Here is a 13,387-nt window from a genome sequence, read left to right on the forward strand (position 1 = left end):
CATCATTATTTTGAGATTCATTCAGGTTGTTCCATATATTGATAGTTCATTCTTCTTAATTGCTGAGTAATTCCATTGTATGGATATACCACAATTTATCCATTCACTTTTTGATATATATTTGGATAATTTCTAGATTTTGGTTATTACACATAAAACTGTTATAAACATTATTTTACAATCTTTACAGACATATACTTTCATTTCTTTGGGATAAATACCTAGGAGTGGGATGACTGAATCATATGGTAGGTAGGCATATGTTTAATTCTTAAAGAAATTACCAAACTATTTTCCAAAGTGGTTGTACCATTTATATTCCCATGAGCAGTTTCAGTTGCTCTACATCCTCATCAACACTTAGTATGGAAAGTCATTTTAATTTTAGTCATTCTAATAGGTGTGTAGTGGTATCTTATTGTAGTTTTAATTTGCATTTCCCTAATGACTAATGACGTTGAACATCTTTTCCTTTACTTATTTGCCTCTTATATACCATTATTGAAGTTTCTAGTAAAATATTTTTTCAATTTTTTATTGGATTGTTTTCTTACCATTGAGTTTTGGGAGTTCTTTATATATTTTGGATATAAGTACTTTATTAGATTTGTGATTTGAAAATATATTTTCCTAGTCAATGACTTGTCTTTCTATTCTCTTAATAGCATCTTTCAAAGAACAGAAGCTTTTAGTTTTGCTAAAGTCCAACTTATCAATTTGTTCTTTATGGATAGTGCTTTTGGCATCATATTAAGAAATCTTTGCCTAACTCAAGGTTACAAAGATATTCTCCTATTTTTTATATCTCCTAGCTTTATAGTTTTAGGTTTTACATTTAGGTGTAAAATATACCTTTGAGTTAATTTTTGTATATGGTGTGAGGTATGGATCAAAATTTAGTTTTTACATATGGATATCCAATTGTTCTAGCACTATTTGTGGAAAAGACTATGCTTTATTCATTGAATTGCTTTTGCATCTTTGTAAAAAATCACCTGATAGAATATTTGAGGGTCTATTTCTAGACTTTCTATTCTGTTCCATTGATCTGTTTATTTTATTCCAGTACCACACTGTCTTGATTACTGTAGCTTTAAAAGAAGTCTTGAGGGCTGGCCCCGTGGCTTAGCGGTTAAGTGCGCATGCTCCGCTATTGGCGGCCCGGGTTCAGATCCCAAGCGCGCACCGATGCACCACTTCTCCTGCCATGCTGAGGCCGCATCCCACATACAGCAACTAGAGGGATGTGCAACTATGACGTATAACTATCTACTGGGGCTTTGGGGAAAAAAAGGAGGAGGATTGGCAATAGATGTTAGCTCAGAGCCAGTCTTCCTCAGCAAAAAGAGAAGGATTAGCATGGATGTTAGCTCAGGGCTGATCTTCCTGACAAAAACAAAAAAATAATAAAAAATAAATAAAAGAAGTCTTGAAATCAGGCAGTGACATTTTCCAGTTTTGTTCTTATTGTTCAAAGTTGTTTTGACTATGTGAGGTTCTTTGCATGTCTGTAAAAATTTTAGAATTATCAATGTCTACAAGAAAACCCTGTTGAGATTTGGTTGGCATTGCATAGAATCTATTGATTAATTTGGGGAGAATTGACATCTTAACAGTATTGTCTTCTGATCCATGAATACAGTGTATCTCTCCATTTATTTATGTCTTCAGTTTCTCTCAGCAATGTTTTGTAGTTCTCAGTGTACAAGTCTTGCACATCTTTTGTCAGATTTATCCTTAAGTATTTCATATTTTTGATGCTATTATAAATGAATCATTTATTAATTTCTATTTCCATTGCTAGTATAAAGAATATTGATCTTCTATTCTGCAGTCTTGCTAAACGTACTTATTAGTTCTAGTAGCTTCTTTTTAAATAGAATCCACTATGTTTTCTACTTAGAAAATTATGTTTTCTGCAAATAAAGACAGTTTTACTTCTCCCTTTCCAATCTGGATACACTTTATTTCTTTTTCTTGCTTTACTGCACTGGTTAGTAACTCCAATATAATGTTTTAATAGAAAGTGGTGAAAGCAGGTACTATTTCTTCCTAATCTTAGGAGAAAGCATGTAATCTTTCATAATTAAATTTGATGTAAGGGCCGGCCCAGTGGCTTAGTGGTTAAGTGCGTGCGCTCTGCTGCTGGTGGCCTGGGTTCGGATCCTGGGCGCGCACCGACGCACCGCTTCCCCAGCCATGCTGAGGCCGCGTCCCACGTACAGCGACTAGAAGGATGTGCAGCTATGACATACAACTATCTACTGGGGCTTCGGGAGAAAAAAAAAATAAAAAAAAATTTGATGTAAGCTGTAGGTTTTCCTTTGATGTCCACTATCAGGTTGAGGAAGTTCCTTTCTTGTTTTTAAAGACTTTATTTTTTATTTTATTTTATTTTATTTTTGTGAGGAAGCTCAGCCCTGAGCTAACATCCATGCTAATCCTCCTCTTTTTGCTGAGGAAGACTGCCTCGGAGCTAACATCTATTGCCAATCCTCCTCCTTTTTTTCCCCGCAAAGCCCCAGTAGATAGTTGTACGTCATAATTGCACATCCTTCTAGTTGCTGTATGTGGGACGCGGCCTCAGCATGGCCAGAGAAGCGGTCCGTCGGTGTGCGCCCGGGATCCGAACCCAGGCCGCCAGTAGCAGAGCGCACGCACTTAACCGCTAAGCCACGGGGCCAGCCTGAGGAAGTTCCTTTCTATTGCTGGTTTGATTTTATCTGAAATGGATGTTTCATTTTTTCAAATGCTTTTTCTGAATCTATTTTATTTTCACTAAAAAATCTGTATTTATTTTCCTCAAAACCAAATGCTGGGGCATGATTATATTTCAAGATTCAGTGGGGCGGGCCCAGTGGTGCAAGTGGTTAAGTGCGTGTGCTGTGCTGCAGTGGCCCGGGGTTCACTGGTTCGGATCCCGGGCGGGCACCAACGCACTGCTTGTTAAGCCATGCTGTGGGAGCGTCCCATATAAAGTAGAGGAAGATGGGCATGGATGTTAGCCCAGGGCCAGTCTTCCTCAGCAAAAAACAGGAGGATTGGCATTGGATGTTAGCTCAGGGCTGGTCCTCCTCACACACACAAAAAAAAGATTAAGTAATGGCATCAGACATTGGATTTGATGGGTAATTACAGTAGCCACATTCTGAAAATCCAATTTTCCCTTGAAAATAAACTTTATTAAAGTTACTTTTTCAGAAACTATATTCAGTAAATATGGTAATGTAGCAACAAACTTGGGCTCATAAGCCTTTAAAATTTTTAAGTAATCTTTAATGATGTTGATCAGGAAATTCATTGGTGGAATTAATTCTCCAGTCTCTAGAATTGTATCACCTGGGAATATTGACATGATTATATAGTTTTTCTTTTTTCAATTGTTAATATGGTGAATTACATTGATTGGTTTTCAAATGTTAAACCAACCTTGCATTCTTGACATAAAACCCAGTTGGTCATTATATATGATCTTTTTGTATATTATTGCATTTGACGATAAAATTTTGTTAAGATTTTTTGTTTCTTTGTTCATGAGGGATGTTGGTTGGTAGCTTTCTTTTTTTGTCATGTTACTGCTTGGTCTTACAGAATGAATTGAAAAGTGTTCCACCTCTTCAGTATTCTGGAAAAGTTTATGTAGAATTTGTAATTTTTTTTTCTTTAAATGTTTGTAGGATTCACCAATGAAACCATCTGGGCTTAGATTTTCCTTTGTGGGAAAGTTTTAAACTAAGAAGTCAATTTCTTTAATAGTGAAGGGCTGTTCAGATTACCTATTTCTTCTTGAGTGAGCTTGGCTAGTTTGTGTCTTTCAAGGAATTTGTCCATTTCATATAAGTTATTGAATTTATTTGCATAAAACTGTTCATAATATTCCCTTATTATCCTTTTTAACATCTGTACACTCTGTAGTGATCGCACCTCTCCTTCCTGATATTGGCCATTTGAGTGTTTTCTCTTTTATTCCTGATCATTCTGGCTAGAAGTTTATCAGTTTTATTGATTTTAAAGAACCAGCTTTTGGTTTCACTGATTTTTCTCTATTGTTTTTGTTTACCATTTCATTGATTTCTTTTTTTTTTTTTAATAATTTTTATTTATTTATTTTTCCCCCAAAGCCCTAGTAGATAGTTGTATGTCATAGCTGCACATCCTTCCAGTTGCTGTATGTGGGACGCGGCCTCAGCATGGCTGGAGAAGCGGTGCGTCGGTGCTTGCCCGGGATCCAAACCCGGGCCGCCAGCAGCAGAGCGTGCGCACCCAACCGCCAAGCCACGGGGCCGGCCCCTCCATTTCATTGATTTCTGTTCTTATCTTTATAATTTCCTTTCATCTGCTTACTTTTTTCTATTGTCTTAATTGACTTGAATCTTTCCTTCTTTTTTAATATAGACATTTAGGGTTATAAATTTCCCTCTAAGTACTGCTTTATCTGTTGATACTTGTATTGATAAAACACAATATTGATATGTTATGTTTTCATTTTCATTCATATCAAAATACTTTCTTATTTTCCCTTTGATTTCTTCATTGACTTATGGGTTATTTAGAAGTGTGTTATTTTCCAATTATTTAGGGATTCTCCAGAGACTTTTCTGTTATTGATTTCTAATTTAATTTCATTGTAGTCAGAGAACATGCTTTGTGTGATTTAAATCCCTTTAAATTTGTTGAGACATTTTAATGGTCTATCATGGTGAATGGTCTGTGTGCACTCGAAAATATGTATTCAGCTGCATTTGGTTGGAGTATTCTATAACAATTTACCTTATTTGTGTCTTTATATTTAAAGTGGTTTTTTGTAGGCAGCATATATTTGGGTCTTGTTTTTTGTTACAATCTGACAATCTCTGCCTCTAATTGGGTTATTTAGACCATTTACCTTTTAAGTGATTATTGAGATGGTTGGTTTTCAATCAATAGTCTTGCTATTTTTCTATCTTCTGTTCTTTGCTCCCTTTTACCTCTTTTTCTTTGTTTTGGATTATTTTTTATGATTCCATTTTTATCTCTTTTGTTGCCTGATGAGTTTTGTTTTGTTTTTTGGTGGTTGCTTTAGGGGTTATAGTATACATCTTTAATTTATTGTGGTCTAGCTTCATATGGTATACTGATTCATGTATAGTACAGAATTATGTATAAATTCATATTCATTTATAGTATAGATTCAGGTATAGTATAAGAATCTTACAATAGTATACTTCTATTTCTTTTCTCTGAGCCTTTGTGCTATTGTTGTCATACATTTTACTTCTACATATGTTATAAATCCCACAATATATTGGGATGAATTTTTAAAGAGATTTAAAGAATAAGAAAAATAATCTTTTATATTTACCCACATAGTTACCATTTTTAGTGCTCTTCATTCCTTTGTGTAGATCCAGATTTCTGATATCATTTTCTTTTCACCTGAAGTACTTCCTTTAATATTTCTTGTACTGAAAGTCTTCTGGTGATGAGTGCTTTCAGCTTGTGCATGTTTGAGAAAAGTCTTTATTTTGTGTTTGTTTTTGAAAGGTATTTTCACTAGGTATAGAATTAACTAGGTAGGTTGACAGTTTTTTCCTCAGTACTCTAAAGCTATTGCTCTATTGCCTTCAAGATTGTATTGTTACCAATGAAAAGTCTGCTGTTAATTTTATCCTTGTTCAGCTGTATATAATATGGTCTTTTCCCTCTGGTTGTTTTGAAGGTTTTAAGCAATTTGTTTATGATACTCTTTGGTGTGGTCTCCTTCATGTTTGTCTTGCTTAGGGTTCATTGAAATTTTTGTATCTGTGGGTTTATTATTTTCATCAAATTTGGGAAAACGTGGCCATTATTGGTTCCAATATTTTCCTTTAGGGACTCTAATTAAACATATTAAATCACTTGAATTTGTCCCAAAGCTCATTGATGTTCTGTTCATTGTTAAAAATCTTTTTTTATGTTCTATGTTTCATTATGGATAGTTGTTTTTTTGTGTGTGTGTGTGTGAAGATTAGCCTGGAGCTAACATCTGTGGCCAATCCTCCTCTTTTTGCTGAGGAAGATTGGCCCTGGGCTAACATCCATGTCCATCTTCCTCTACTTTATATGTGGGACGCCTGTCACAGCATGGCTTGATAAGCAGTGCCTAGGTCTGCACCTGGGATCCAAACCTGCGAACCCTGGGCCACCAAAGTGGAGCATGCAAACTTAACCACTATGCCACCGGGCCGGCTCCCATAATGGATAGTTTTTATTGCTATTTTTTCAAGTTTAACAATCATTTCTTCCATAGTGTATAATCTGCTGTTAATACCATCCAATTTTTTTCCATCTCAGATAGTATGGTTTTCATCTCTAGAAGTTTCATTTGGATCTTTTCTATATATTTTGTGTCTCTATAATTAACAAACTCAATCTTTCCTCTATCTCCTTGAACATATGGAATACAGTTATAGTAGCTGTTTTAATATAATTGTCTATTAATTCTACCATTATGTCATTTTTGGTTAATTTTCAATTGATTGATTTTTTTCCTAATTATGGGCCATATTTTTCTGCTTCTTTGCATGCCTGGTAATTTTTGATTGGATGCTAGACATTGTGAATTTTAAGTTTTTGGGTGTGGATGTTTTTGTTTTCCTATACAAATTCTTGAGCTTTGTTCTGGGATGCAATTATTTGGAAATAGCTTGATCCTTTTGAGTCTTGCTTTTGAACTGTTTTTTAGGTGGGAGCAGAGCAGCATTTCGCCTAAGGCTAATCTTGACCCACTATAGGGACAAAACCCTTCTGCGTACTCCACCCAACGTCTCATGAATTATGAGATTGGTAATTCTGGCTAGTGAGAACAGAAACTATTCCCAGTCCCATGTGAATTCTAAGTATTGTTCCTTCTAATCCTTTTGGGTGTTTCTCACATTGGCGTTGGGTAGTTTCCTCACATGTATATCTTGATTAGTACTCAGCTGAAGACTCCAGGGGAAGCCTCTGAAGATCTCTGGAGGTCTCTCTCATTGCAGCTCTTTTGTCTCCAATACTCTTCTGTCCCAACTCCAGCTTCATCTCCTCACCTTAGGGAGACTGTCAGGCTATGCCTTGATTCCCCCTTACTGCTGGGGCAATCATAGGACTCACTTCATTTGTTTCTCATCTCTGTCCTTTGTTGCCTGATGTCCAATGTCTTGAAAATTGTTGTTTAATATATTTTTCTCAGTGTTTAGTTGTTTTAGGTGGGAGAATAAATCCAGTCCCTGTTATTCCATCTTGAACTGGAAGAATCAGAATTCTCTAAAATTTTAAAAAACATATCTTTTGACTCCATACTTTTTGATTACATCTTCATATTTGTGGTACATTTATAATTGTGTACACTGCATTATTGAGTATTTTCCTGACAAGAGAGAAATTTTGTTTTGACTAGGCATTGATGAGAAATTAATCACCCACTTATAATTTTACACATCCAATAACTGGAAGAATTTTCCAGAGACCAGACTCTGGCTCCATACATTTAAAACCTTGTTTCTCCTCCACTTACCACTTTACTTTTAGTGCCAGGTGCTATAGGGTATATTTATAGCGATACAACCTTTGGTGCTGCTCCTTCATGTTGTTATGCAAGGTGAGGCAGCATGATAACTGATAGGCACATTCTTGGAAGACATTCCTACACTGGGATGGCTGCAAAAACTCAACTATACATGGAAGTGACTGCAAACCACACAAATATATTTCACTCAAAAATAGTCCCCTATTCAACTTACCTTTAGCTGAATTCCAAAAATTCTTGTGGCCACCACTCCAAGGCTACCCAACATGGGGGAAAGTGTGATATAGGAGAAGTCAGAGTAAAAAGAGATAGCAGTCTTAACTGATAGCAATTAAGATATCTTATTTTTGCAAATTTTATAAAAACATGACCATATGAACACATTGCTTAGGCCCTTCCGGGCTTGGAAGGGGCTGTGCCAGTGAAGGTCCTTGAAGCTTAAACTTCATTAGCTCCATGGTAAATCTACCTCTGCTCATGAAGCCTCCTCAGTTCAGCCTCCCAGCGGCTCACCAAACAGAGTCCAAACTCTTTCCCTGGGCAGACCATGCCCTATCCTGTTCTCATTTACTTCACCAGATCCACACTCCCACCCTAGACTTCTCATCATGCCTGTTGGCAACTCGGTGCATTGCATATGTTGTTTTCATTACCTGGAATGCCCGTCATTCCTTTCATTACCTGGGAGCATCCACCCCTCCCTCAAGACCAGGTCAAGTGTCACTTCCTCTGTGAGACCATTCCTGATTCCACGGGGGATTAACCGTGTTCCCACAGCTTGTCCCTATTTTTATTATAGTCCACACAACACCGTGTTTTGTGTTTGTCTCTCCCACCAGCACCTAAAGCCCCTAAGGGCCTGCAACTTATTTATTTCTCTATCCCAGTGCCCAAGTCAGTAAGTGGCACCTAGTAGGAGCCATTGTATAGATGTTTGAATGAATGAAATCTTTGTTTTCCTCCCACAGAGTGCTGACTCTGACTTACTTGGCTCATTAAGTTATTTTTTACAGCATCAACAGTATAGAAGAAGCATAATTAAATGGACGAAGGAATAAATAAATGTTGATAGAGTCATCCTGACCCCTGTTTAACAAATAGTTATCAGAGCACCTACTATGTGTCAGTCATGTTCTAGTAGCTACATAATACTAAGAGCTATCACTTGCTGAGTGCTTCCTTATGCCCTAACTAGTTTGAAGTCTTAGATTTGCTCATTTAAGGCTCACAACAGTCCTGTGAGGTGGTTTCTGTTATTCTCTCACCTTTACTAGTTTGGGCTTCCACCCGTGTCTTAGGCAGGGGCTGGGGCTGTGCTCCGGACTTGGCCATCAGGGGGCGGTTGAGCGCGGGCCTGGGGCGGGGACGCAGCCCTGCCCGCGCCACCATCTCTGCAGCGGGTCCCTTCCTGACTACAGACCGGTGTGCTGCCAGACTAGAGAGAATCACCGCGACTGAAACGCTAGGGGGCGCGAGCAATTCAGCTTTCCGACAAAGGGCGGGGCGTCGGAACCACTCTGCTTCCCATCTAGATGCTCAGCCCTGGGGCCGTCCTTTCACCTGCTGAGCGTTTCCACAAAGGCAGCAGATAATCCTCCGAGTACTCACTATGTGCCCGGCACTTGCCTGCTTTATCTCATTTAATTCTCACAAAACCGTAGGAGGGAGGTTCTCATATCTTCATTTCACTGATGCTGAAATGGAGGCTAGCAGAGGTTAATTGACTTACGCAAGGCTACACAGAGAATGATAAAGCTCTTGTTCTGAACTACTTTTCTTGCTCATCCTGTTTTAGCATCCCCGTGTCCTACATAGGCAGAGTGTACACAGACCCCTATCAAAGCAAACCGGTATCCTTCTCCCTTCTGTTTATTTAAACCTGGTGCCTCTAGACCCACAGATTTTCCTGCTCTGCTGAACTTCTGAGGCAGTTGGGGCCCCACCACCCATTTGGGGCACCTGCTGCATCCTTCCCAGCTCTGCCCTGAGATGTCGCATCTGCGAGACTGGTTCCCCCATCAAGTGTAAATTCCAGCTCTTAGCATGAGGCTTGACACAGAGTCAGTGCTTAATAACCATATGCTGAATAAATGACTGGCAGGCACAGCAAGTGCGTGTGCCTGTCCTTCTCAACATAACTCAGGGCTCGCACAGAGCCAGCAGCAACAAACACCCGTTGAAAATATGTGAATGAGGATTTAATAGTTTATTTCTATTTTGTTCTACCTCCGTTATGTTTATATCCAGCTGGGACTGCAAACTCCTGGAAGGTAAGCGGAAGGAATGTGGGCATGTGTGTGTTAGGGTGGGTGGGTGCTGGGGAAAAGTGAGGAGGCACAGGGCAGGGAGCAGAGCTTTCCCATGGTGAGAATAAGGCCTACATAGAGAATGAAGAGAGAGAGAGAGATGCCAAGATCTGAGTTAGAGCAGGAGGAAAACGAGCCCTGAATAGGAGCCTTGTGTGTGGCCCTATGGTGCTGACTCACCAAGACTCAGGAGAGGGAAAACATGCTAGGGATGAAGAAGGAGCCTGTATGCTGTGGTCACTGCCGCCAAACCACCCTACCACCCTGAGGACACCCTGTCTGCTCTGAGGCCCAAATGGTCCTGGAAGGCTTTGATTTGGGTTGAATTGGCTGGGAGAGCAGGGGGAGTGGGGGAGTGGGGGAGTGGGGGAGCAGGAGGGTGGGCACTAACCATGGAGAAGGGAGATGGGTAAGTCTTTTGAGAATGCGAAAGGCCCTTCCTGGGACAGCTGTGTGTTTGAGTTCAGGTGGGGAAGGAGGACCAGGACGAGGAGCTGTCTCTTTCTCCAAGCATTCAGCTGCCCCCTCCTCCACAGGCAGGTGCGGAATGTCAGGCTCAAAAGCAGGGAGGGGATAGATGCTCATGGCTTCAGTGGCTTCTTGTCTGCACCTGAGGAGTAAGGCATGCTTTAGGAGTAAGTGCTTCCCAGAGCTGATGCTAGATAGACGAGGCACAGCCTGGGAGTAGAAGCTCCACCATCTTCCCCACTCCCAGTCTCACCTCAGCAGTCAAACCGGTTCAGAGACATGAGGACAAGATTTTTGTGGCAACAAGTGTGGCAAGCAGCCCTAGGCCAGTGGACAGAGGGCAAAGCTTGGAATATGGGGCAGCCCACGTGAACAAGATCAAAGCCCAGACATTGTAGAAAAGCAGGTGAGAGGAGGAAGCCGTGCCCGAGGGAGCAGCCAGGGCTGGGCTAGGAATTCCTAGGCCCAAGTCAGCTCAGGGAGGAGCAGTCGGCTGAGGCCAAATGAGGGAGCCCCACTGACTTTATAGTCTGGGCTCTGCCATGAACTAGACATGTAAGCTTGAGCAAGTCACCTGGCCTTTCTGGGCCTCATTCTCCTCATCTGTAATATAAGGGAGCTGGAATCAAGGGTCTCTAAGCTTCCTTCTAGCTCTAACGTTTGATGACTCCATGTAGGCAAATCTTTCCTCTCCTTTCTCCTCACCAAAACCCCCAGTCATTCCTTCAGTGTCCTGTTCCTAGTGGAATTCTCAAAAGAAAGCTGCTAACTAGTGGATTCATACTTAGGTATATGACTGACAATAAGCTAATATTCTAAACTCCCTAAATGCATTATTATTATTTTGACAGTAGTGTGGTCAGTGGAAGGAGAGTGGACTTGAAGGCCAAATAGATGAAGGTTTGAATCCTAGCTGTGCCACTGAATCTCAGCCCTACTTTGCTGTAGGACCTTGGACAATTTACTGTGCCTCAGTAGGCCTTAATTACCTTATGGGTCAAGTAGTAATAACCTGCTTTTTTTAGTAGTTGTTTTGATTAAATGAAGTAACATAGGTAAAATACCTTGGCACCAAATAAAATACTCAGAAAATGTTCTGCCCTCCTTTAGAGGACTTAATCATGACCAAAAGGAACAGAGTAGAGTCTGAGATGGAGATTAGGGTGCGGGAGGCTTACCAGGAAGTACCCTTGGGATCCACATGAAGGGAAGAGAAGGGAAGGGGTGGGGAGAGAGGGGAGGAAAAAGAAGGGGAGGGAAAGTTGAGCTGCAGTACAGTCTCAATAGAGGGCTCAGCCAACTCTACAAGAGGTTTTGAAGCTGGGATGACCCTTCAGAGTTCTCTTGATGTGGGACAAGGGGCCAGGTCTTTATATTCCACGTGTCACACTTTGGATATGAGCTGCCTGTGATTTCTTTCAGTTACGGCTATTCCTATAAGGGGCTTATAGCCATCAGCATTCTCTAAAGCTAGGGAAATAAATCCTTCATTCCTGAAAGGGACCTGAGTGTCTACCATGTTGAGTTAGTGAGTAGGACTCTTGTCCAGTTAAGTAGGTGACTCCCCAGGGCTAAGGCCAGTCTTGTTGCAACACTCCCAGTAATTTGCCAGAGCCCAGTTTCCCAGTGGTGTGGACAGAGCCACAGGACACTCCCTGTGCTCCTGCAGTCTAACAGCAGCACAAACATTCACACTACTGGAGAAGAGGAGGAGATGCTCTTACATCACTCCCAGGAAATGTCACTTGTAGGTGTCCCTGAAGGACACATTGGATTCTTTTCAAAGCTTCATCTTCATTTCTCTCTTTTGCTTTTAAAGACTTAGAAGGTAGGAGAGGATATTTATGGGTAATGCAGTATTTTGGCAACAAGGTCCTTTCTCAACCTGTCTTTTCCCAGGTCTTCTCTACAAGTCGTTTAAGAATGTTTTGCCGAGTGCTGTGACCTGGGAGCTCCTTCTTCCACCAGCCCAAGCGTATCACGTTGGTGTCCGTCAGTCTCTCTTTAATAGGACTTAGCTCTTGGGGACTTCTGGTGACTGTCTCTGACCTCATCCTAAGACCAAGACAAGCCAAGTGAAACAATGCAAACACGGGGAGATACTGCAGAATTCCAGATAGATAATGCTTTGGAGAGAGGAGAAAAGACATTTGCTCCTTTTCTAGTTAACTTTTTCCTGCCCATAAAGAGCTCTGTCACCTCTGTGCTACCACAGTGCTTTTGCCAGGACCACCTTCAATAACACTTTGCACCTCATTTGCATTATTTAGTTGTCTGTTAACTTTTTATGTGTTAATGTTTTGCTTCCCCAACTAGACTGTGAGTACCCTGAGGGCAAGAAACATGTTAAAACTTGTGTTTTCCATACCAGTTACCTTGGTTTCTGGCTCATCTAAAATATTTAAGAAACATCTGTTGCTTGAGGGGAATTAATAAGAAAGATGTCTTGTTTTTGTTCATCTTATCTGACCTGCTAAAAGTCTGACAGTCCACTCCTGGGGGTGGGGGTTGTTAGGGTGAATGTGAGTAGTGTGGTGTCCTGTAGGGTTTAAACCTGTTCCATCTTAAGAATTAGCTCAGGCACTTATCTAGAGCCCACCTTGTTCTGCCTGGGAATAGCGTTAACAAGGACCTCAAGCGATTCTCACTGGGGAAACACAGGTCGTGGAAAGAGCAGAGCACTGGGGCTTAAATCCAAGCTTTGTCACTTCCTAAGGGCCCTTGTAGAAATCTCTGGTCTTCATCTGCACCCCAGGGATAATAATACCTCACAGCACCCTTGTGAAGACTAGTAAGGTAATATGTATGTGATATCATTAACATGGTGCGCGGAACCCAAGTAGGCATTCTTGACTCTGAATATCATTGAAATTACGGCAAACCAGATTCAGGAGCTTAAGACACCGCCTTAGGTCAGAGGCAAATAACAAGTTCTTGTGAAAGAACAGGTGAGAGCTATGAGGCACTCGTTTTCAAAATGTGATCCTCACACCACCTGCATCGGCAAGCCCCTAAGCCCAACTCCCAGGAATCCTTCTTTTTAGCAGGCTTCCCAGGTTATACTTAAGAACGATCAAGTTTGAGAACC

At 40.7% G+C, this 13,387-nt stretch overlaps 1 protein-coding gene across 1 annotated transcript in view; it reads left to right on the forward strand.

The window, feature by feature from the left end:
• The window catches only part of ST7L (suppression of tumorigenicity 7 like), a 155,259-nt gene that overhangs the window by 127,622 nt on the left and 14,250 nt on the right, over positions 1-13,387 (forward strand). The gene's annotated exons all lie outside the window — the stretch shown is intronic.

This window comes from Ceratotherium simum, chromosome 2 (assembly GCF_057802395.1).
Source record: "Ceratotherium simum simum isolate JZ-2026a chromosome 2, ASM5780239v1, whole genome shotgun sequence".
NCBI lineage: Eukaryota > Metazoa > Chordata > Mammalia > Perissodactyla > Rhinocerotidae > Ceratotherium > Ceratotherium simum.